At 46.5% G+C, this 24643-nt stretch overlaps 1 non-coding gene across 1 annotated transcript; it reads left to right on the top strand.

Annotated features, from left to right (window-relative positions):
• The first annotated feature begins 23944 nt into the window (after window positions 1–23944).
• On the top strand, window positions 23945–24004 carry LOC118079524 (U7 small nuclear RNA). Its single transcript, XR_004691843.2, has one exon. It is a non-coding gene; the product is annotated as a U7 small nuclear RNA (small nuclear RNA).
• The last annotated feature ends 639 nt before the right edge of the window (window positions 24005–24643 follow it).

Here is a 24643-nt window from a genome sequence, read left to right as displayed (position 1 = left end):
TTCCTTCCTTGGAAGGTTTTTAAGCAGAGGTTGGGTGGCCATTGGTCACAGATGCTTTAGTTGTGATTCCTGCATTGCAGGGGGTTGGACTAGATGAGTCTTGGGGGTCCCTTCCAACTCTACAGTTCCGTGATTCTATGATTCCCTCTGCATTTAATTTAAAATAAATCTAGGTATAGTTCAGACCTGCACCTAGAAAGCACAGGGCAAATGAAGTGTGGAAGAGCCCTTGGTTGCTCATAGAATCACAGAACTGTAGACCTAGAAGGGACCCCCAAGGCTCATCTAGTCCAACCCCCTGCAATGCAGGAATGTGCACCTTATCAACGGTGCTTGCCTCTAGACCACCAGACCCCCTCCTGGTTTCCCTGGCCCAGAACACCCACCTTTGGGCTCCTGCCTTATTGCTAAAGTTTCGAAAGTTTGCCAGTCGTGGCATTCCTTTCAAACTTTGGCTTCTTGTTGCTGTTCTTCTGGGAACCTTAAAGTTCTGCTCATTGGAGCGAAGAACAACAAGAAAATTCAGGAAAATAGGAAAGTCGGCGGCTACTGTAGTGACAGGATCTTCAGGCCCCTCTAGCTGGCAGGATTGTTTTACGGCTTGGCACATGACGGATGGGATTCCCCAGCTATATTTTCCAGTCCTCTCTGCCTGGCTGTGCACAGGAGCCCCCGGGAGAGATAACTTCCCTGCAAAGTAACCTTTGAGTGATGGAGCCCTGTGTTAATAGCAATTAGTCTCCCTGCTGACACTTCCCAAAGCCACATCGCTTGTAATACGTGGTTTCTCTCTCTCTCTCGATGACTCAGTAGCAGTGTAAATAATGCCTCTCTCTCGCAAGGCCCCCTCTCACCCGCCAGCCACATAAATCTGCCCTGCGGCATGGAAGCAGCTCGGGAGATATATGAGGACGGGCTGGAGAGCGTCAACTATTGATCTGTGTTACCTGCTGTATTTTAAGGGAGATTCACAGCCAAAGGCTGCTTAAGGAAACACAGGTGCTGCAGTGCGCTGAGCTGCCTTGAGCCAGGTTTTACGATCAGGGAGGGTGCCAAGGGGTGGTGTGGCTCTTAGCGGTGCTAAATCTCTTTGTGGGCAGGGAGGGTGGAGAAGAGTTGGCCCCCAAAGTGTGCAGGAGGCTGGTGAATCTCCCAGGAAGTAGAGCCTGACTGCTCCAACTGATCATAGAGTTGGAAGGGGCCCCTGAGTGTCATCTTACCCCCTGCAATGCAGAAGTCACAACCTGGCAGATTAACTATTAGAATCATAGAATCGTAGAGTTGGAAGAGACCACAAGGGCCATCCAGTCCAACCCCCTGCCAAGCAGGAAACACCATCAAAGCATTCTTGACATATGCCTGTCAAGCCTCTGCTTAAAGACCTCCAAAGAAGGAGACTCCACTCCACCACACTCCTTGGTAGCAAATCCCACTGCCGAACAGCTCTTACTGTCAGGAAGTTCTTCCTAATGTTTAGGTGGAATCTTCTTTCTTGTAGTTTGAATCCATTGCTCCGTGTCCGCTTCTCTGGAGCAGCAGAAAACAACTTTTCTCCCTCCTCCATATGACATCCTTTTATATATTTGAACATGGCTATCATATCACCCCTTAACCTTCTCTTCTTCAGGCTAAACATACCCAGCTCCCTAAGCCCTTCCTCATAAGGCATCGTTTCCAGGCCTTTGACCATTTTGGTTGCCCTCTTCTGGACACGTTCCAGCTTATCAGTATCCTTCTTGAACTGTGGTGCCCAGAACTGGACACAATACTCCAGGTGAGGTCTGACCAGAGCGGAATACAGTGGTACTATTACTTCCCTAGATCTAGATGCTATACTCCTATTGATGCAGCCCAGAGCCTCTGCTTAAAAACCTCCAAGGAAGGAGAGTCGCCCACCTTCCAAGAGAGTCTGTTCCACTGTCCATCAGCTCTTACTGAAAGCTCTTCTCGATGTTTAGTCAGAATCTTCTTCCTTGTAAATGGAATTGCCTGCTGAGATGCGCTTTGATGGCAAGTACCTGCCCTGTGGGAACATGCCCCCATCCACATGGGAGACAGCTGGACCCCCACTTCAGTCGTCCACGTGGCAGGGGCTGAACAGGCGCCCATTACAGCGGAGGCTGACGACATTGATGTGCATTTGGGGGCCGTTGGACACTGGCTGAGGAGGTGCCCATATTCATCAATCTCAAGGAGGCTGGGCAATTCACCAGGCCTTTGCTCAGGAGAGAGGGATTGATGACAGGAAAGCCAGCTCATAGCTCACAATTTGCCATCGCAGCCAGCTTCCTGGGGTGCTTAGCTGCGGAGGCTGGAACGGGATGGAAATTGACAGTGGAACAGCAATCGCAAAGACTGTCCAGCAGAGTTGGCAAAACGGAACCCACGCAACCAAGCAATGAAGAAAGACTTATTTTTTAAAAAATCTGTCCTGAATTTTCCAGCGTTCAGCTTTATGGGATGCCTGTGGGTTCTAGTGTTATGGCAGAGGGGGAGAGAAGAGAAGGTTAAGGGGTGACATGATAGCCATGTTCAAATATGTAAAAGGATGTCATATAGAGAAGGGAGAAAGGTTGTTTTCTGCTGCTCCAGAGAAGCGGACATGGAGCAATAGATTCAAACTACTGTACAAGAAAGAAGATTCCCCCTAAACATTAGGAAGAACTTCCTGACAGTAAGAGCTGTTCAGCAGTGGAATTTGCTACCAAGCTTGTTTTCTGCTGCTCCAAGGGATGAAGCAATGGATTCAAGCGGCAAGAAAGGAGATTGCAACTCAACATTAGGAAGAACTTCCTGACAACAATAGCTATTTGACAGTGGAATGGACTAGTGGGTGATGCAGTGTGGCATCGTGGTTAGAGCGACATGCCTGGCCATGAGGGTTCGAATCTTTATTGAGCCATGAAGCTCGCTATGCGACCATGGGCCATTCACTCACTCTCAGCCAAACCCACCTCACAGCATTGTTGTGGGGATTATGTGAGGAGAGGGAGAATGATGTTCTCAGTAGAGCAAAAGGGGAGATGTTAATAAAATTAAGCACATCTGGAAGGTGGTGGACTCTCCTTCCTTGGAGGTTTTTCAGCAGAGGTTAGATGGTTAGAAACCAGGAAGGCTTTAGCTGTGATTCCTGCATTGCAGGGGGTTGGACTAGATGGACACTTGGGGGCCCCTTCTAACTCTACAGTCCTATGATTCTAATCTACTGTCCACACTGGGGCAAAAATCAGGCAAACCACCCTATTGATATCAACCTCATTGTGACAGAATGCAGGCTGTCTCAGCTTCCTTTGACTTGACCATCCATAACAAATTCTTAGGACTGGGCGAAGACTGTGATTGACAACAATTTGGTGGGCGTCCTTTCCTGCTTTCAAGGAAAATACCACCGAGTTCAGCTTTTGCCACGTTATTTGATCTTGTGTTTTGGCCGAAGCAGGCCTGACCTTTGAGGGAGCCACGTGACCCCAGAAGGAAGAAGCGACATTTGGGAGCAGGAGCTCACGAAACCCCCAAATTGTGACGGCAGACGAAGGAATCCTGATCATTTCTGAAAGCCTTGCTCTTGAGCCTGTTCCTCCTTCTCTTGTCACCCGCTCACCTTGCAATTCCTTTGTCAGTTGAGCCCCAAGGCCCTCAGGAGATGGGAAGCTTTGAAAAAGATACCAATGGGAGGGAAAAGAGCAAGCCGCCTGTCTTTGTTCGCCCTTCCCAGACTCCGAGTTGCCAGTCAAAGGCTCTCTCGGCTTCCTGCGGAAGAGGTCAAGTAGATTGGAAGCAACGTTTCAAAGCCCTAACGAGAAAGGACATATTTAATCATTAAGATCAGTTTCACAAAATATTTGCCTTTTGAAAGATCAAGGGTTTATCCAGCGATGGTTGCTCTGTGAGAATTGTTTCCAGTTAAGCAAGCCACAACCAGAACTTGACGGCCACATTAGCAGGGCAAAATGCCCCAGCAGAGCCGTGAGACAGAAGCATCTCTCTGACCTCAGGTAAATAGGAAGATCCCGAATGCGGGTGAAGCAGCTGAACCACAGTTGTCTTGTAAACCTGCTGAAATTTCTTAGCATTTCACCTCAGTCTGACCTCTCTTTTCACAGGTTTACTACCAGAAAGACAGCCATAAATGGCCCAAGATTGCAGATCCTAGACTTCTGCAGATGCAAACCCCAATATAGTAATTTATGAGAGGAACAAATAGGAGTAACTTTAAGCACTCCAGGTTTAAAAGGTGGACAGATCCAGGATTCTACTTTAGAGTTCCTGAACATCAACAGTTGGCTAAAACCACACATCTGCTTGTCTTGCTACTTTCCCCTGGGAAAACCTGCTCTTTACTGCTAAATTGGAACAAATATCAATTGGATTTTCCATGGACTGATGTTTGTTCCAGTTCAGCAGTAAAGAGCTGGTTTTCCCTGGGGAAAGAGGTGGGACAAGCAGAAAACTACTCGGACCCTTGTTTTCTAGGTGCAGAACAAGTGAAATGTAGATGCCACCCACTCAGATAGGTGGAGTATCAATAACAAAATTATTGTTGTTGATGTTGTAAAATAGGACATCCCTATTTTTGTTGGAGAAATGTTGAAGGGTATGTAGTTGAAGATGTCTACCATGCCACCTCTCAGTTCTTCCTGGAAGAAAGAAACTCTTTGCATGAAAGGAATATTCTTTGGCTGCCTTGAGTCTCCAGTTTTGCTGTGAAATAGCCCCAAAAACTTGGCCTCCTGAGCCCTTGTCCACCCAGCGAAATGTGCTGAGCTTGATTTCCAGCCCTGCGCTATCTTTTTCGCATTCTACGGCTCGGTGGGTAACCGTGTTGTTGTTTGCTAAGGAGCCAAAACCGCCGCGGCCCACGGGTGCCGGACAAACAACATTTATTATGATTATTACAATGCACTTCCTTTGCCTAAGAACACATTGCTCAGGAATGCAAAGTATCTGCAGTATTTCAGGAATAGGGAGCACACAAATAAATATAATTCATGAAGGGTCAGAACCCTGCAAATGGAATATGGTTGCCTTTCGGTTGCCTCTCTCTCCCCTTTACCTTCATCTGGGAAACATCTGTGTGTGTTTAGGCCCGTGATGTCACAGATAACCATCTATTACATGGGTAATTTTCAATGAATGTGTTTCTAATAATCTGTTGGTATTTAACATATTATTACTGTCACCTTAAACTGAGAATTAGATTTATAAGGGGGAGCGAGAGAGCGAAATTTTTGCCACGTGTTGTGCAAAGTACCAGACGATGATCAAAAACAGCCTTGGTGAAGTTGGGGGGTGTCTCTCGTTTCATCCCCACTGCCTGCCCCCCCCCCCCGGCCTCATTCATGAACCTGCTTTTAATAATAATCGTTTTTAAAAGAAACAATTACTACGTCTTCTCGTGTAAATACGCAGCCTGTTTGTTTAAGGTTTTGCAGACATTACGGTTGGCTTCTTAAAAGCGGCGGATGTTCCTGCGAGCATGTTAGGAGTTACAAGAGGTCAGCACCAGCGGAAATGGGCGGCTCTTAAATCATGGAAGCAGGAGAAGAATTCCACTTTGGATGCAAAAGAAACGGGGTCTCTTGGTTGGTAACAAGAGCAGCGCTCTTCCAGATCTCCAGGCCTTGGGGTGGAAGTCCGTATCCCTGGATTTGCAACACATAAGTGTGTCGGACGGTATGAAAAGCCAAATCTCTATTTTCCCTTTTTCCCAGATTGCATGTACGGAGTCCACACACTGTGCGGCACATCAGCCAGGGATGATAATGATAATAATAATAATAATAATTTATCATTTATACCCCGCCCATCTGGCTGGGTTTCCCCAGACACTCTGAGCGGCTCCCAACCGAATATTAAAAACACAATACAGCATTAAACATTAAAAACTTCCCTAAACAGGCTGCCTTCAGATGTCTTCTAAAAGTCAGATAGTTGTTTATTTCCTTGACGTCTGATGGGGGGGCGTTCCACAGGGCAGGTGCCACAACCGAGAAGGCCCTATGCTTGGTTCCCTGTATGGTTAAAGGTAAAGGTAAAGGGACCCCTGACCATTAGGTCCAGTCGTGACCGACTCTGGGGTTGCGCGCTCATCTCGCATTATTCGCCGAGGGAGCCGGCGTATAGCTTCCAGGTCATGTGGCCAGCATGACAAAGCCGCTTCTGGCAAACCAGAGCAGCACATGGAAACGCCGTTTACCTTCCCGCTGTAGCGGTTCCTATTTATCTACTTGCATTTTGACGTGCTTTCGAACTGCTAGGTTGGCAGGAGCTGGGACCAAGCAATGGGAGCTCACCCCGTCACAGGGATTCGAACCGCCGACCTTCTGATCAGCAAGCCCTAGGCTCAGGGGTTTAACCACAGTGCCACCTGGGTCCCTGTATGGTTACCAGACTTTTTTTTCAATGAACCCGGGGACCCTTTGCTTGTTTGTTTTGTTTTCGAAGCTGAGTAGCAACAGAGAATCAGTAGTGGGGATGGTGAGGCAAAAGACCCTGGGCCCAAGCACACATGCATATTGTATAAAGGTGCGAAACCCTTCTTTCGCACCCTGTGAAACATAAACGTGCAGTTTTTTTTTTAAAAAAAGCCCATGACTCCTGAGCCTTCTCCGATCTCCTTCCCCCTTCCCCCTTTGTTTTAACAGATCAGGTTAGGGTCGGGAGTCACGGGCGGGGGGCCGTTGCCCAGGAGGGGCCAGCCTGGTAGTGCAGTTGGCTCTGGCTGGCTTCAGGAGCTGCTCGCTGCCATGGTGCAGGAAAAATGGCGGGCGCCACGGCAGCGAGCAGCTCCTGAACCCAGCCAGAGCCAACTGCACTACCGGGCTGGCTCCGGGTTGCTGTGGCTGCCGCTGCCACATTCCCCAGGGACAGATGTGCAAATCTGGGGACATTCCGGGGACGGAATTTGTCCGGGGACAGATTTGCAAATACGGGGACATCTGGTAACCTTACAGCGTAACCTCACTTGTCACAGTGAGGGAACCGCCAAAAGGCCCTCGGAGCTGGACCTCGATGCTCCAAAGAGTTGATTCCTGAATTTTATGTCTTAATGTATTATATATTTTTATGTTAGCTGCTCTGAGCCTGGTTCTGGCTGGGGAGGGCGGGATAAAATAAAATTTATTATTATTATTATTATTATTATTATTATTATTATTAGTCCCGTCCACTATCATCGTACCGCTTAGGTCTTTGCTGACCTATGGTAGTGGCTACAGGATCATAGAATGTTAGAATTGGAAGGTCCCCCAAGATTCGTCTAGTCCAACCCCCTGCAATGCAGGAATCACAGTTAAAGCATCCCTTACAGGTGGCCATCCAACCTCTGCTTAAAAACCACCAATGAGGGTTTGGTATTCATACCCTCCAACATTCTCCAATGGAAATTGTAATAGTAGTAGTTTTATTATTTATACCCCACTCATGTGACGGCTACTTTGGACAGCTTCCAATACATATAAAAACATAACAAAGCATTAAAGATTTTAGAAAACTTCCCTATGCAGGGCTGCCTTCAGATGTTTTCTAAAGATTGCATAGTTACTTATCTCCTTGGCTTGGGAGTCGCATGACTCCAAACTCCAAACCCTCCAACATTTCTCTGATGGAAACAGGGACGTCCTAACGAAAAGCGAGGCATTCCAGGATCAAATCAGAAACGGCTTCTGCAAATCTGGGACCGTCCCTGGAAAACAGGGACACTTGGAGGACCTGCAACTATCTAAGGGGCTTTCCTGTGGAAGATGGGGCACGCTTGTTTTCTGCCGCAATTCTTTGATTCTGTGATGGGGCTGGGACCTCAGCCTTGGTCACCAGTTGAGGCAGTCCCTCCCAAGGGAAGAGGAACTCATGGCAAAGACCAAGGGGCCTTGCCATGTTAAGAAACCCAATGTGAAATTGGGTTCACATGAGGTGGGGGTGGGGAATGAGGAAGACTTGGGGTGTGTGTGTGTAAGTTTGCTTTCCCAAAAGTGCAACCGTGATCCTCGCAATGGCCCTTTAGCTGCCTGTGTTTCCAGGAAGCTATGAATACCAGGATTGTTCTCCTCGCCTTGCCGTTCGCTTGGCAAGGCCCCCCCAGACTGCCCTTCCTGCAAGGAGTCAGGGCCAGGGGGATCTTCCTCCCTGTGTCTAAGCTGAGGCTCTGCTACCAATTAGCAGAGGAAACTCCGAAAAGCCCAGAGATGTACGGCGAGTCCATCCAGAAAGAAAAAGGCAGAGAGCAAGAATCCCCCTCTTTCTCTCTTTCTCTCTCTCTCTCCCCCTCTCTGAGTCACTCACTTGCACAGAGAGAGCTTTCATATGCAGCCTAATGGAAACCAAATGGCCCAAGTTCCTCCAGATATGGAACCAAACCATTGCTTCAAATTTGATTTAGAATCCCACAATTTATTGCACAGTTGTATGATCTGCATTACCCAAGGGCGGGGGCGGGGAGATATTTGAATATTTAAAGGCTATCACTCATTCCTTCCCAGCCTTGAGGCTGGATGGCTTCAGAGCACTTGGCGTGGGCCTTCCAGTGGAAGCTGTGGCCATCGAGATGACTTGGATTACGGCTCCCGTCATCTCCAACCACCGGTCATGCTCTCCAGGGCTGGTGGAAGTCCAACAGTGTGTGGAGGACCAAAGGCTCCCTTTCCCTGACCTCTGCATGCTGAAGAACCTAAAGATCTAAGCATCTTGAACGCGAGAACATCACACCACCTAGTCCCAAGGTCACCATTATTCTGAGAAGTTGTGGCAGGAGATAGGCACCAAATGTCCCGCAGAAGGGCTCAAGTTCAACCCCCAGTGGGATCTTCCAGATAAGGATGGGGAGAGGACTTCCCTTCTGAAACCCCCCAAGAGCTGCTGCCAGCCAGTGGAGACCGTACTGGGCTAGATGATCCAAAAGTCTTAGGATGAGCCAGCGCAGTGTCAAACGAATATCACAAGAATGTGACAACACGAGAGGAGCCTTCTGAATCAGGCCAATGGCCCATCTAGTTCAGCATCCTGTTCTCACAGAGGCCAACAAGATGCCTGTGTGGGAAACCTGCAAGCAGGATCTGGGTGCAAGAGCCCTCTCCCCTCTTGGGTTTTCCAGCAACTGGTGTTCAGAAGCTTTGCCGCCTCCAACTGTGGAGGTGGAGCAGAGCCATCCTGGCCAGTAGCTTCTGCTAGTGTGGGATGTGGCCTTCCTGCTGCTCCCTTTTGTGGGAATGTTAGGGATGTGGATTAGGATATATTATTAGATAGATGCTATCCCAGCTTGTGTTAGCAAGCTTCCAATATCAGCAGAGTGACATTCCCCTTTTGTGCGCAGCAAAGCGTGAGCGTTAGGTTTGTTAGAACCTCTGCAACAATATTATACTTCAATATTATACTTCCTGGTTAAAGCCCCTTTGTCCCTCTTAAAAGAAATACACAACACAATAGTATTAAAATAAGATAGAGTTTACTCACATGACATCCTGAGTTAACAGCGTAATCTCAGAAAGGCAGGCTTGCGTAGAAAAGTTACAAATATATACATCTGGAGTCTAATTAGTAAAGTGAGGCTCCATCTGGTCTCTCTCTTGGCAGCAGGCCAAGAGGGAGAACCATCCTAACTGGAGATTCTCTGGAGATGTGTTCCCGTTGAAGGAGAAAAGGCTAAGAGAGAGAATGGCTGCTGGGTAGGGGCTTTTGTCTGCCAGCTAATCCATCTCATCTGCATATCTGGAGGAACAGGAACTGAACTTAGTCAGGTGTCCCTCCAGGTGAGTCCTCTTAGTGGGCACTCTAGGAACTGTTGTGACTTGTCTGCCCCAGTGTTCCATCCCACACCTTTGTGGTGAGGTTGGAGGCCCACGGCATCAGTGGAAGCGTCCTTCTGCGATTGTCTCTGGGTTCAAAGTGAAATTCTGACCTTGACCTACAAAGCTGGGAATTGCCTGTGTATTTCACCAAAGACTAAATTCAAGGCAAATTGGGATGGTCCTGCTCAGCAGAACATTTGTAGGGAATTGAAGGGGAATTAGGAAAACCGTGGAATAAGCTCAGCTGAACTCAATGGAACTTCAGAGGAGCAACATGTTGGGACACACGCACCAGTTTCCATGCAGTTGTAAAGTGGAAGGGATCTACTGGTGGGCACCAAGAGTTGATTCTCTAAATGGGTCTAAGAGCTACTTGCTTATTACCTGTTTACCTTTATCCGGCCCCAAACCCTCCCACTTTCTCCCAGAAGCTTTTTAAATAAGAGAAAGGGGTACAAACGATTACCTGCAGTGCGAGGCTTCATGCACTTGGCCTCCCAGGCTCCTTTGCAGAATTCAAAGGCTCATGGAATCACAGAACTGCAGAGCTTTGATTCCTGCATTGTAGGGGGCTGGACTAGATGACCGTTGGGTGCCTTCCAACTCTACAATTGTGTGATTCTATGAATCTAAGCAACAGCATGCCAGAGGCAGGCCCTGCAGGGAGATGCTTTGCTTCTGGCTGGGATGTTTTGTCCTCGTTCCTCTCCAAGGTAGCAGTGGCTTCCCTCCCCATCAGGTCTTCGTCTCCTGCGAACCTGCCTGGCACATGGCCCTCCCTCTGGCATGCGGAAAATGCCTGCTCTCCTGGGGAAAGAGAAACTTAATCCGCAGCATTCAGATCTGGCTTTGCTTGTCCCTAGGCTGGTTCCAACAGCAGCTCAAAGGGCAACACCTCAGAGGCCCAGGGAGCTGCTCCGTGTGATGGGGGCTGCCCCTGAGATTTGGTGTCAGGGTGCAAATGGACCCCATCGCCAATGCCCACACAAATGTGTGGATTGGCACGTCATTATTATTTGGGTTTTGCGCTTCTCTGAATTTTGGGGTTCAGTTCTCTTCTCTCTCCCCGCCCTCAAAAAGTGCCCAAACTCTGTACAGTGGTACCTCTACTTACGAATAACTCTACTTACGAATGTTTCTACTTACAAATGGAGCTCCGTCCGCCATCTTGGATGTGGTTTAGATAGGATTTTTTTCTACTTACAAATTTTTAGATACGGTTGCTTCTACTTACGAATTTTTTCTCCCAATGCATTCCTATGGGATTCAACTTACAATTTTTTTCGACTTACAAATGTGCGTTTGGAACGCATTAAATTCGTAAGTAGAGGTACCACTGTATTTTAGGTTTATATTGTATCTCAAGGCACAGCTCCAAACCAATAAAATCTCCCTATAACAGAACCTAAAAGAGAAACAATATGATGATATTGGCTCCTTTGCAGTGTTGCAGAATTGGACCCCGAGATGCTACTCATGTTTAGGCACAATTAGGGATGGACAAATTGGCCAGTTTTGATTCTCTCTCACTTTCTGATCACCCGCTGGATCTGACAACATTCACCTTGGCTGGGTGTCCACAAGTGATGGTGAAATGAGAGCAAGTCCTCTTTTCCAGCCATCAATTTAGTTCTCTACATTTCCTGAGCAAGTTGCAATTGCTGAAATAATCCTCTGGAAAATCCACCAGCCTATTGTTGTTGTTGTTTAGTCGTTTAGTCGTGTCCGACTCTTCGTGACCCCATGGACCATAGCACGCCAGGCACTCCTGTCTTCCACTGCCTCCCACAGTTTGGTCAAACTCATGTTCGTAGCTTCGAGAACACTGTCCAACCACCTCGTCCTCTGTCGTCCCCTTCTCCTTGTGCCCTCCATCTTCCCCAACATCAGGGGCTTTTCCAGGGAGTCTTCTCTTCTCATGAGGTGGCCAAAGTATTGGAGCCTCAGCTTCACGACCTGTCCTTCCAGTGAGCACTCAGGGCTGATTTCCTTAAGAATGGATAGGTTTGATCTTCTTGCAGTCCATGGGACTCTCAAGAGTCTCTTCCAGCACCATAATTCAAAAGCATCAATTCTTCGGCGATCAGCCTTCTTTATGGTCCAGCTCTCACTTCCATACATCACTACTGGGAAAACCATAGCTTTAACTATACGGACCTTTGTAGGCAAGGTGATGTCTCTGCTTTTTAAGATGCTGTCTAGGTTTGTCATTGCTTTTCTCCCAAGAAGCAGGCGTCTTTTAATTTCGTGACTGCTGTCATCATCTGCAGTGATCAAGGAGCCCAAGAAAGTAAAATCTCTCACTGCCTCCATTTCTTCCCCTTTTATTTGCCAGGAGGTGATGGGACCAGTGGCCATGATCTTGGTTTTTTTGATGTTGAGCTTCAGACCATATTTTGCACTCTCCTCTTTCACCCTCATTAAAAGGTTCTTTAATTCCTCCTCACTTTCTGCCATCAAGGTTGTGTCATCTGCATATCTGAGGTTGTTGATATTTCTTCCGGCAATCTTAATTCCGGCTTGGGATTCATCTAGTCCAGCCTTTCGCATGACGAATTTTGCATATAAGTTAAATAAGCAGGGAGACAATATACAACCTTGTCGTACTCCTTTCCCAATTTTGAACCAATCAGTTATTCCATATCCAGTTCTAACTGTAGCTTCTTGTCCCACATAGAGATTTCTCAGGAGACAGATGAGGTGATCAGGCACTCCCATTTCTTTAAGAACTTGCCATAGTTTGCTGTGGTCGACACAGTCAAAGGCTTTTGCATGAAGGGGACCAGCCTATTAGCAGGCATTTCTACTAATAAACACATCCCCCCCCGGTTTATGCACATTTCTTTGCAAGCGATTTCCCTTCAAATAATGCATGGAATTCATGCATTGTTATGCACAGTTCACACACACACACACACACACACACACACACACACACACACGTGTCTATGTGTCCTCTTTTTTGCTCTTCAAAATATGGCAACTCTAATGAACACCTGGTGACTGTTCCATGTCCTTGTCAGGTTGCATAACTGTGCGGGGCACGGAGCCATTGACTGGTTTGCCTCAGACTGCGAAATGTCTTGGGCCAGCACTGGACCAGACATCCCTCCCAGTATCAGAAGGGCTGCAACTGTCTTTCTGAACTGGAGGAAGAAGGAAGGGGAGAAGGCAAGGCAAAGCGCCGCCCTCCTCCCATCCCAGCTGCCAGCTGCCTGCATCTGTTTCTAACTTTCCTGAGGTCCTCGGGAGTGTGTTGGGGAGGGGAGATGCTTGCAACACCCCCCACCCCTCAACCGCTGGCTGCCTTCTGCAAGTTCAGTTTAGGATTGGAACATACAGGTCCTCGATCCAAGTACGTTGATTGTCTGGAAACAAACAAACAAAACCCCATTTGATTTAAAACAATGCTGGCAAACGCTGCGAATATGACGGTGACCTCTCCGTGAACAGTCGGGCCGTAATGGTCTTGTGGATTGCGAGCGGTGTGGCAGGGGTCCAGAAGACCACACCACGAAGCTGGTCCCAGCAAGCCTTTGCCCTGTGGATCTGGGAAGGCATGAGAGCAGGGTCAGCCTTGAAGGCTGGTCCCAGCAAGCCTTTGCCCTGTGGATCTGGGAAGGCATGAGAGCAGGGTCAGCCTTGAAGGGGAGGCGTCTCCTGGGGCTGAGGCAAGATGCACCGGGTCAGGGGCAAAACCAATGCCTGCGTTTGGTGCATAGAGCTGGTAGATTTCCACCGACATGGAAAAATGTCTAGGAATGTGGGGGAAGCGAGGCTGCATTTTCTCATGGAGAACCTTTAAGAGTGTGTGTGTTTTACCCACCAGTGATGGAAGCTGCCCAGAGTGCCAGGGACAAGCCAGTCAGATGGGTGACATACAAATAAATTATTATTATTATTATTATTATTATTATTATTATTATTATTATTACTGTATTATTCCCTTACCTACATGCAGAAGGCTGCTTTCCAGCTGTGCAAAATCCAGAGGTTTCCAAACACATCCCTCTGAACGTATTTTATTGATTTTTCAAACTTAAACACAGTTACATAATAGCAACAAGAAATAAAAAAACTCCCTCCCACTGTGGATTTGCCTCTAAGAAAGACATAGCTTCTCTGAGCTTTCGCAAGCAATGCTCCATTTTTTTTCAATTTAGATCGCTTTGGGCTGCCCAGAGCTTTTCTTATCTTATCCATAAGCTGCTTTGTGTCCCTGTCAGGGGAAGAGGCAGGGTTTGAATTAATGATGATGATGATGATGATGATGATGATGATGATGATGGCTCTCCATCTGCTGCCTCATTCTGCCTAATGGTAGAGCCAGACATGCTGAAAGACCACATCTTGGAGGCTTCCTGCCCCCTGAGCTATTCCAATATTGCCTGCTCTTCCTGGCAGCAGCTCTCGGAGGGCTGGGGAGGGCTGGTTTCAGGCAGAGAGAGTCCTTTCCTGGTCATCTGTCCCTGGATCTTGGAGCTGCAATGGATGGAGTCTAGCACCTTCTGCATGTGTCTCTTGGAAACATACCCCTGAAATACGGTACCTTCTCTGATTCTAGGAATAATTTTCAAATCCTCTGCTCTGAGTTTACACCATTGGGGGCCCTGAGCAGATGACCCGAAGGCCCCCTCGCATCATGTTTGGTCTTCTCCAGATGTCTAATCCCTTGATTGCTCTTGACGCTCAAAGTCCTACTACATTTCTGGCAACGGTTGGGTCTGGGAAACACCCAGGGGCCGTTCCGCCCAGCTCCATGCCAACGGGTGGATGGTCCAACTCTGGCCGTCATGCACCGGTTCCTGCTGTTTCCCTTGGCTGCGCTCGCCAAGGCGAAGTCCTCTTGCCCTCATCCAGTCATGCCTTCAAGTCATCAAGAGGAAATTTGGAGAAGACCTATGAGCTCACCTTCTTGACTCTACGCCCTTGGCCCAGACAGACTTGTTCCCTGACGTGCATCATGACATCCAGGGTTGGACCACATAACTGAGATGATGGGGTTTCCACCGTAGGGACCCTCTTTCAACAGCCTCGCCGTTGGGGCAGTCTGGAGGGCTCATTCTTTCCATTGCTCACTCTGGTCTCATAACAGCTATTTATAACAATATTGGCTCCTCTGCCTCGGGGGATGTCCTGCCTCCCCTTTTTCTGTTTCCCAAATAATTTGCACATTTCATAACCTTTGACAGATCTTCACATTCACCGCTCAGGCTGCCTCTCCCTTGGGAACGTCATTTTCCCTGAGAAGTCTCCCTGCAAACTGTGAAGCAGAGTCACATGTTCTAGAACAGGGGTGGCCAACTCCCAAGAGACTGTGATCTACTCACAGAGTTAAAAACTGGCTGTGATCTACCCGCTTTTGGGGGTTCAAGTCAAAATTGTTTAGCTTTTTTTTTAGGAAGGCCCATTTTTAGGGGTTCAGGTCAAAGTTGTAGGGCTTTTTTTTAGGGGAAAGGAAAGCCCCATTTCTTTGGGGTGCAGGGCAAAAATGTTGAGCTTTTTTTAGGGGAGTCAAAGTTGTTGAGCTTCTTTGGGTGGAGCCAGTGATCTACCACAGATGTCCAGTGATCTACTGGTGGATCACAATCAACAACAACAATTTATTATTTATACCCCGCCCATCTGGCTGGGTTTCCCCAGCCACTCTGGGCGGCTTCCAACAGACATTAAAATACAATAATCTGTTAAACATTAAAAGCTTCCCTAAACACCTACCTGTTGGACATGCCTGCTCTAGAAGATGAGAGGGCATTTCCCACCTTGCAGAGTTAGAGGGCCATCCTATCGTCTCATAGATGTCATATTGGAACCATCCTTGCCTTGGGTGACTCTTAGCACTGCTTCACATGCTCTGCAAAATTCCTACACGGAAGGGGGTTTTGTGTAGGAATTCCTGTGAATCCCCAAATGCTTCCATCAAGGGGATGGCCTTACTAGCAAAGGCTGTGGCATTTGGGTTATTTTGTTTGGAGAGAAGGCAAGTGAGAAATGACAAGATAAAAGTTTATAAAAATTCTTCATGGCACGGGGAAAGGGGATAGAGGAAAGGTTTTCTCCCTCTTTCATGGTGGTTCCTGCTTGGCAGGGGGTTGGACTGGATGGCCCTTGTGGTCTCTTCCAACTCTATGATTCTATGATTCTATGATTCTATAACACCAGAACTCGTAGAAATCCAGTGAAGATGACTGTTGGAAGATTTCAGAGAGATAAGATAAAGTCCTTCCTTCTTCATGCAATGCATAATTATACTGCGGAACTCCCTCCCACAGGAGGCAGTAATGACAAACGATCTATTTGGCTTTAAAAGAAAATTAGACAGGGGGCTTTCGATAGTTAATAGCCAGGATGGCTATGCTTTGCCAGCACAGTTGGAGGTGGCAATACCAGTTGCTGGAGAAGAGAGGCCATACCCTCCAACATTTCTCTAGTGAAAATAGGGAAGTCCTATTCTATAATAAATAATAATAATAATAATAATAATAATAATAATAATAATAATAATATTTATTCCCCGCCCATCTGACTGGGTTGCCCCAGTCACTCTGGAAGCTTCCAACATATATAAAGGCATAATAAAACATCAAAAAAACCTTTCCCATCCAGGCTGCCTTCAGATGTCTTCTAAAGGTTCTATAGCTAATTATGTCCTTGGCTTGGGGGTTACATAGCTCCATGCCCTCCGACATTTCTCTGATGAAAACAAAGACGTCCTAAGGGGAAAGTGGGACATTCCGGGATCAAATCAGAAACCGGGACAGCTTCTGTAGATCTGGGACTGTCCCGGGGGCACTTGGAGGCCCTGAGAGGGCTCTTGTGTTCGAATCATGCTGCCATGTTCCCCAAGGGGCATTTGGCTGGCCTCAGGGAGAACAGGATGGGCCACCAGCCCTGACCCAGAAGGCTCCTCTCATGTTTTCACGTTCTTGTGAAATTCGTATGACACTGGCTTATCCTAAGACTTTTGGATCATCTAGCCCAGTATGGTCTCCACTGGTTGGCAGCAGCTCTTGGGGGTTTCAGAAGGGGAGTCTTCTCCCCTTCCTCACCTGGAAGACCCCATTGGGGGTTCAACCTGAATCCTGCGTGACATTTTGTGCCTATCTCCTGCCACAACTTCTGAGAATAATGGTGACCTGGGGGGGGGGGAGAGTGATGTTCTTGCGTTCAAGATGCCAGAGTGTTTACTGGAGCAAATAGGCTTCGAGGGGTGGTGCAGATCCTGACGGATCTGTCTCTAAACCTCCTTTGAAATGGACACCTCTTCTGAGGTTTCCAGGACATCCTCTTCTGGTCCTGTGGTAAACATTGCGATGAACAGGCTTAAAGCGGGGAGAGTTTTTGCTTGCATTTTGATTCACTTAAGTTCCCTTTGTTGCAGGACCAGCTGGCTTTAGATGCTCCAGTGAAGCAGAGAAAAATATACATTGCAAGAAGTCAATGCTTCCCGTCGGAGAAAGGAGGGGGGGGCGTCCCTCCAGGAGGTGTTGGCACCCTCTTTGGAAAACATTGGATCACTGGACGAAGGGCGGGACGAATGTTTTCTAAATAAATAAATAAAAACACGGAACGCATCTGCTGAGACCATGTCGATTCCCCCGCCTTTATTACTCGGGGGGGGGGGAAGGGGGGAAATGCCTCTCGACTTGAAGCAAGCCTTGAGGGTGCCTGGCTGTGGGTGCATCATGACAGAAGCTTCACCCTGATGTCCTTAGGTCCTGCAAAAGGCCTGGGGAACAGTCAAGTAGAATTGCTGTTATGAGTGAGGTCTTGGGGTGCAACGTGACCACAAGACTGGTCTTCTTCTTTGGCAATTCCTCGTAGCTGAGTAAGATTGTCTTCCATGTTGTTGTTGTTTAGTCGTTTAGTCGTGTCCGACTCTTTGTGACCCCATGGACCAGAGCACGCCAGGCACTCCTGTCTTGCACTGCCTCCCGCAATTTGGTCAAACTCATGTTCGTAGCTTCGAGAACACTGTCCAACCATCTTGTCCTCTGTCGTCCCCTTCTCCTAGTGCCCTCAATCTTTCCCAACATCAGGTCCTTTTCCAAGGATTCTTCTCTTCTCATGAGGTGGCCAAAGTATTGGAGCCTCAGCTTCACGATCTGTCCTTCCAGGGAGCACTCAGGGCTGATTTCCTTCAGAATGGAGAGGTTTGATCTTCTTGCAGTCCATGGGACTCTCAAGAGTCTCCTCCAGCACCATAATTCAAAAGCATCAATTCTTCGGCGATCAGCCTTCTTTATGGTCCAGCTCTCACTTCCATACATCACTACTGGGAAAACCATAGCTTTAACTATACGGACCTTTGTCGGCAAGGTGATGTCTCTGCTTTTTAAGATGCTGTCTAGGTTTGTCATTGCTTTTCTCCCAAGAAGCAGGCGTCTTTTAATTTCGTGACTGCTGTCACCATCTGCAGTGATCAAGGAGCCCAAGAAGGTAAAATCTCTCACTGCCTCCATTTCTTCCCCTTCTATTTGCCAGGAGGTGATGGGACCAGTGGCCATGATCTTGGTTTTTTTGATGTTGAGCTTCAGACCATAATTTGCGCTCTCCTCTTTCACCCTCATTAAAAGGTTCTTTAATTCCTCCTCACTTTCTGCCATCAAGGTTGTGTCATCTGCATATCTGAGGTTGTTGATATTTCTTCCAGCAATCTTAATTCCGGCTTGGGATTCATCTAGTCCAGCCTTTCGCATGATGAATTCTGCATATAAGTTAAATTGATCCCTTCATGGATCAATGCCTTGTCGTGGCAAAGGGGCTTGAATAACTCAGAGAAGCTCTGAGCTATGCCATGCAGGGCCACCCAAGATGGACAGGTCATAGTGGAGAGTTTTGACTAAACGTGATCCACCTGGAGAAGGAACTGGCAAGCCACTCCAGTATCCCTGCCAAGAAAACTCTATGTCTTCCATGAACACGGTCTTAACAGTGAATCTGTAAGTGACTGTGGAGGCCAATTCTGGATCCACACGTCCTTCCACAGTGGGGACATAGGTTTCCGGGTGGGAGTTGAGGGTTTGCCAAGCGTGCCTTCCTCTTAGCACGTTTCTCCCTTGTGTACTGAGTTCGAGTGTCTTCAAAACCCATGACACCTTTGGTGAAGGCTGTTCTCCAACTGGAGCGCTCGCAAGCCAGTGTTTCCCACTTGTTGCTCACATACGTCTCTAGACTCTTCCATGGTAAGGCATGACTGAATAAAGTCTGACCGGTTGTGGGTTTGATTTGAGCCCCCATCCTCGAGCCCCCAGGAGGAATTCCCCCCACAATAGGAACATCTTCATGGAGTGCCTAAAGGTCACCCGTGATGGCACTAGACACATTCAAAGTGCAGCTGCAGTTCAAATATTTTTATTTTTATTTTTTTTAAAATGCCTCACAATATTTGCAATTCTCTTTCCAACTCCTTTCCTAATGAATGTCAACATTCACTTTCCTTTTTCCACAGCGCCCACCCTGGCTCAACTCTCTCATCAAGTTTCCCACCACAACTGCAAGATGCCCATGAAGCTGGTTTTCTCCTTCACGAAACCCTAAGAAGCTCAGAGAGATGGGCTGACATTGCCGGGTAAAAGTTGTTGTTGTTTAGTCGTTTAGTCGTGTCCGACTCTTCGTGACCCCATGGACCAGAGCACGCCAGGCAGTGGCTACTGCAAATGAAGACAATGTTACAAGCGTGTTTGCGGAAACTGACTTTCAGTAGCAATGCCTGGGCATTTAAATGCTCCTGCTTAATGCATTCCTGTCATTCTGCAGACTTCAGCAAATGCATCTTTCATCCCCCGTGAAATTCAAGATCTGTTTGAATTTGCAACAGAAGTGGGAAATATCCTTTATGACTGCATTACACATTACTGAAAGGACAACCTCCTGATTTCAGAGACCCAGAGATTCTGTTGCCAAACTTAACTGCAGCCATAACAAAGGGAAGAAATCCTAGAGATGGCTGCAGAGGTTCCGGAAGCTTATTTCAAGCAGGTAGCCTGTCCTTGCACAAGGAAAAAGCAGGATCTAAGCATTTCAAATGACCGAAACAACTAAAGAAGGCTCATAGACCTGCAGAACTGGAATGGACCCCATTGGAACATAATAAGTGCCTATTGGATGGCCCATCCGGTCATACGTAAAATCATATAATAATAGAACTGTTGAGTTGGAAGGGACCCCAAGGATCATCTAGTCCAATCGCTGTAATTCAGTAATCATGTGACCTTTGATGTTGCAGCAAACATACAAAATATTGAAATACAGAACATTGGCAACACAAGGCATCTGGGATATCTCAGTCAGTAGAGGATGAGACTCTTAATCTCAAGGTTATGGGTTCGAACACCACACTGGGCAAAAGATTCCAGCATTTCAGGGGGTTGGACTAGATGACCCTCGTGGTCCCTTCCAGCTCTACAATTCTACGATTTCTATAATTCTGTGAAATATGCCCAATAGAGAGCATGCTAGTAAATTCAAGAATCTAGCAACTGATTAATCCAACATCCCAGAAACCTTCTGCCACCACTTAACAGACCTCCCAGGTGGAAACAGATCTGCCCCTCTCTCTTACATTTCCCCTTCTTTATAATTTAATCTCAGATCTCAGATCCTCCCCACCACCACTCTGGAGAAACTCCCCGCTTTTCTTTCCAGCTGCTGGTGTCTCTGTCTTTCCAGATCCTGCGAGTCCTTCACGCCCCCCGATTTATGCGGCCACCCAACCCTCCACGCAGACCGTTCCAATCAATGGTCGCCTCCGTCGTCCCTGCCTAACGCAGAACTTGATCCCTCCGTAAACACAGAATAAATGAAGCAATTAGGCGAAAGGAGGCAAGCAGGATGAAAGGGGGCCTTTCTCTGCCCATCCTCATCCGAAAGAGAAAGAGGGAGAAAGGCGGGGTGAACTTCCCTTCCAGTTTCCCCAAAGAGAGACACACAGAGAGAAAGACATTGTCCCGGCCTTTGTGTAAACCAAAACTACCACCTCTTATTAAATTACAAACTAATTCCTGCTGTCAGGGGTGCAGGGGGGGGGGGAATCCACCTCTGGAAAGCATCAAGGCTCCTTGGAAGACAAGCAAATCGGCATTCCAGACCTGCCTCGGAATCAGCCTTCCCCAACCTGGTGCCCTCTGCCCACTGTGGACTACTACTCCCATCAGTCCCAGAGATGTTATGCGTTTTTCTGATATGGCACACCTCCCTGTGATCCTCGGTGGCGTTGAAATTCGGTAAATAAGAGTAATCAATAAAAAGCCCAAGCTAGCCGGAGGGCTCCAGCTTTGGGGAAGCTGATGGGAGAGTGGTTTAACCAACCCAGGGCCCCGAGTGAAAGCCAAAGGAGGGACAAGGACGTTACTGCCTCAGTGGCTTCCTTTTTAATCTCCATTTTACCCGAAAGGTTACAGGTAGGTAGCCGTGTTGGTCTGCCGTAGTCGAAACAAAATGAAAAAATTCCTTCCAGTGTGGTGTAGTGGTTAAGAGCGGTAGACTTGTAATCTGGGGGACCGGGTTCACGTCTCCGCTCCTCCACATGCAGCTGCTGGGTGACCTTGGGCTAGTCACACTTCTCTGAAGTCTCTCAGCCCCACCCACATCACAGAGTGTTTGTTGTGGAGGAGGAAGGGAAAGGAGAACGTTAGCCGCTTTGAGACTCCTTCGGGTAGTGATCAAGCGGGATATCAAATCCAAACTCTTCTTCTTCTTCTCTTCCTTCCAGTAGCACCTTAGAGACCAACTAAGTTTGTCATTGCTATGAGCTTTTGTGTGCATGCACACTTCTTCAGATACACTGAAACAGTCACCAGACCCTTATATATACAAGATCTCAAAATAGCTTTCTTATTACAAAAGAATTTCAGAAATAGACTGGAAAGAGAAGTTGCTGAATTGCAACTTATTACCAAACTCAAACTCACTGGAAGGACAGATTGTGAAGCTGAGGCTCCAATACTTTGGCCACCTCACGAGAAGAGAAGACTCCCTGGAAAAGACCCTGATGTTGGGAAAGATTGAGGGCACAAGGAGAAGGGGACGACAGAGTACGAGATAGTTGCACAGTGTTCTCGAAGCTATGAACATGAGTTTGACTAAACTGCGGGAGGCAGTGGAAGACAGGAGTGCCTGGCGTGCTATGGTCCATGGGGTCACGAAGAGTCGGACACGACAACAACCAAACTTAAAACCATGGAGAGACCTGGTCTGAATAGATACATTGGATTCTTATCTCATTCTACATGATAAAGCTATTTTTGGCCATCTCACCCCTTGCTTTTCCATGTAAGACCAATTGCAGTCGTTAACAGTAGTCAACAGGTTTACCACTCCTATCAGCCAATCACCCATTCCCACCACCCTTCTGAGTAATACCCCTCCCCACCCTCCCACTATATATAAGGGTCTGGCGACTTCTGTTTCAGTGTATCTGAAGAAGTGTGCATGCACACGAAAGCTCATACCAATGACAAACTTAGTTGGTCTCTAAGGTGCTACTGGACGGATTTTTTTTATTTTGTTTTACCCGAAAGGATTCTTAATGAGGGAATAGACAGGGTGAAGTGAACAACTGAGTGCCTCGTGACCCTCAACTGCCTCACTCCTGTCCCTTTTAAATTTATCCCAGTGATTTGAAATGTCTTAACTTGTAATGCCAATAAAGGTATTTGTATTGTATTGTATTGTATTGTATTGTATTGTATTGTATTGTATTGTATTGTATTGTATTGTATTGTATTGTATTGTATTGTATTGTGTGGTTTAACCCAGTCTTCGTGGTGCCCTCCTGATATTTTGGACTACAGCTTCCATCATGCCAGCATCGCACTGCCTTTGGATGATGGGTTTTGTAGTCCAAAGCATCTAGAGGGCCCTCAGTTGGGGAAGGTATGGAGAAGAGAGATGGGGGAAGCCAGCAAATCCATCTGCAGATCATGACCTGGCAGCCCTGCTGACCTCGTATTCCATTAAATCAGAATTATTATTATTATTATTATTATTATTATTATTATTATTTTAGTTTATTGAAGATTTTATTAAACAAACAGATTCTTAAAATACATGCAATACCAACAAAATAACATCCACTATGTTATAAAGATTATAAAGAATATAAATAGAAAAGGGAAAGAACGGAAAAGAACAGAAGAAAGAGAAAACAAAGAGAAAGAAGAATGAAAGTGTGGATAAAGGCAAAGATATAATGTTATCCACTGTTTGAATCAGCAAAGAATAGAAACTTCCGACTATACCCATTGTACTAATTTACAATTAAACTATTATTTACACAATTGCATGAAGTTGTTTTTCGTTAACTTAATTCAACACTATCTAACAAATACTTTATATTGCATGGCTCATTCAATTTAAATGTAAATCGGAAATATTAAATTATGTTGTTGTTGCTTATTGGTCCTCTTTTAATGATTGTGTAATTTTTGTATATTGTTTGTCTCTACTTATTTCAATCACTTTGTTCCATTTTCTGGGATTGACAAGCGGGCTAGAAATACAGCAAATAAACAAAAAGGTGAAACAACTTCCTACCTTGCGGGGGGTTGGGCTAGATGACCCTTGGGGGTCCCTTCCATCTCTACAACTCTATGGTTTTGTAACAGTTCCCAGCACCTCTACAGTTCCCAGCATGCTTTGGGTTGGTGATGTGCTCACGGCCTTTGGAATACAGCCATTTACCTTTGGAATACACCCGAAGGTTCAGTTGATCTTAGGCGCATTATTAGCACGAACTTGTCACTGGTCAGGATTTTTCGGAGCAGAGCTTTGGCAAGTCTCCAGAGAAGGGAGTTCCTACTTGGAAGGCTGTGTTGCAATTGTTGATGTGGAAATAGTTACTAGTCTCTTGATAGCAGCTAAAATGTCAATTTCAATGTACATAGGCTGACTCCCCCGCCTTTGTCAAAATGGTTCTTTACAATTTGGAATACAGCAATAATGTATAAGTTTGCTTACTATGTCCAAGGAAAAGAAAACTCAATTTAGGATCACACATTTGTTGAAAAATGAGCAATTTCTATTCTCCTCCAGAATGAGAAATTTGGTGATGAAGTGTGACCAAACTCACTGTTTTCTTTGCTCTAACTATGTGAGATCATAATCACTGTTTTTTCTTTAGTTCAGTGGTTATTGTTTATCCTTTTTCTTTTTGCATCCTTTAAAATTTCAGCTCTTTTTGTATTTGTCCAGCAAGCTTTCTGCTTTAGCAGAGACCCTCTAAGAGCCATGGTGGTGCAGTGGTCAGAGTTCTGGACTAGAACCTTCGGAGGCCTGGGTTCAAATACCCCACTCAGCCATGAAGCTCACTGGGTGAACTTGGGGGCCCTTCAGGGCTCATCCAGACTTCCTTTTGCACCCTGCTTTCCAGGCAGAGTCCGCACATTCATGCTCCATATCTGACTTCTCTATTATTATTTTTTAGCTTGCAAAAACCCACATTTGTTGGCATTTGGCTTTAAAGAGTGGGTTATTGAGAGGCGAAAATAAAAGTTGCTTAGACTGTGTCTGGAGAGAACATTGCAAAACCTAAGTGTGGATATTCACCCCGAAATGGAAAGAAGCAGAAGTCCCAGCAAAGGAAGAATGGATATGAAAACTTCTGGAATATGCAGAAAGGATGAAACTTACCGCAAGAATAAGAAATCAAGATAACAAACTTTTTATAAAAGGATGGAAATGGTTTATTGAATATCTGCAAACAAATTGTAAACAGATAAGGGCACTGGCAGGATTATTGTAATAACCTGCAGTTTCATAAGAATATATAATTAAAGTAGATGAATAAAAGAATAAGTTTAGTTAATTTAGAATATGCAGGAAATGCTAAAAATAAATTTAAGAAACCGCAAAACGAGGAG

This window comes from Zootoca vivipara, chromosome Z1, assembly GCF_965207765.1.
Source record: "Zootoca vivipara chromosome Z1, rZooViv2.hap1.1, whole genome shotgun sequence".
Lineage (NCBI taxonomy): Eukaryota > Metazoa > Chordata > Lepidosauria > Squamata > Lacertidae > Zootoca > Zootoca vivipara.
Note: the sequence above shows the minus strand (reverse complement) of the source record. Positions and strands in the feature narration are given on the sequence as shown.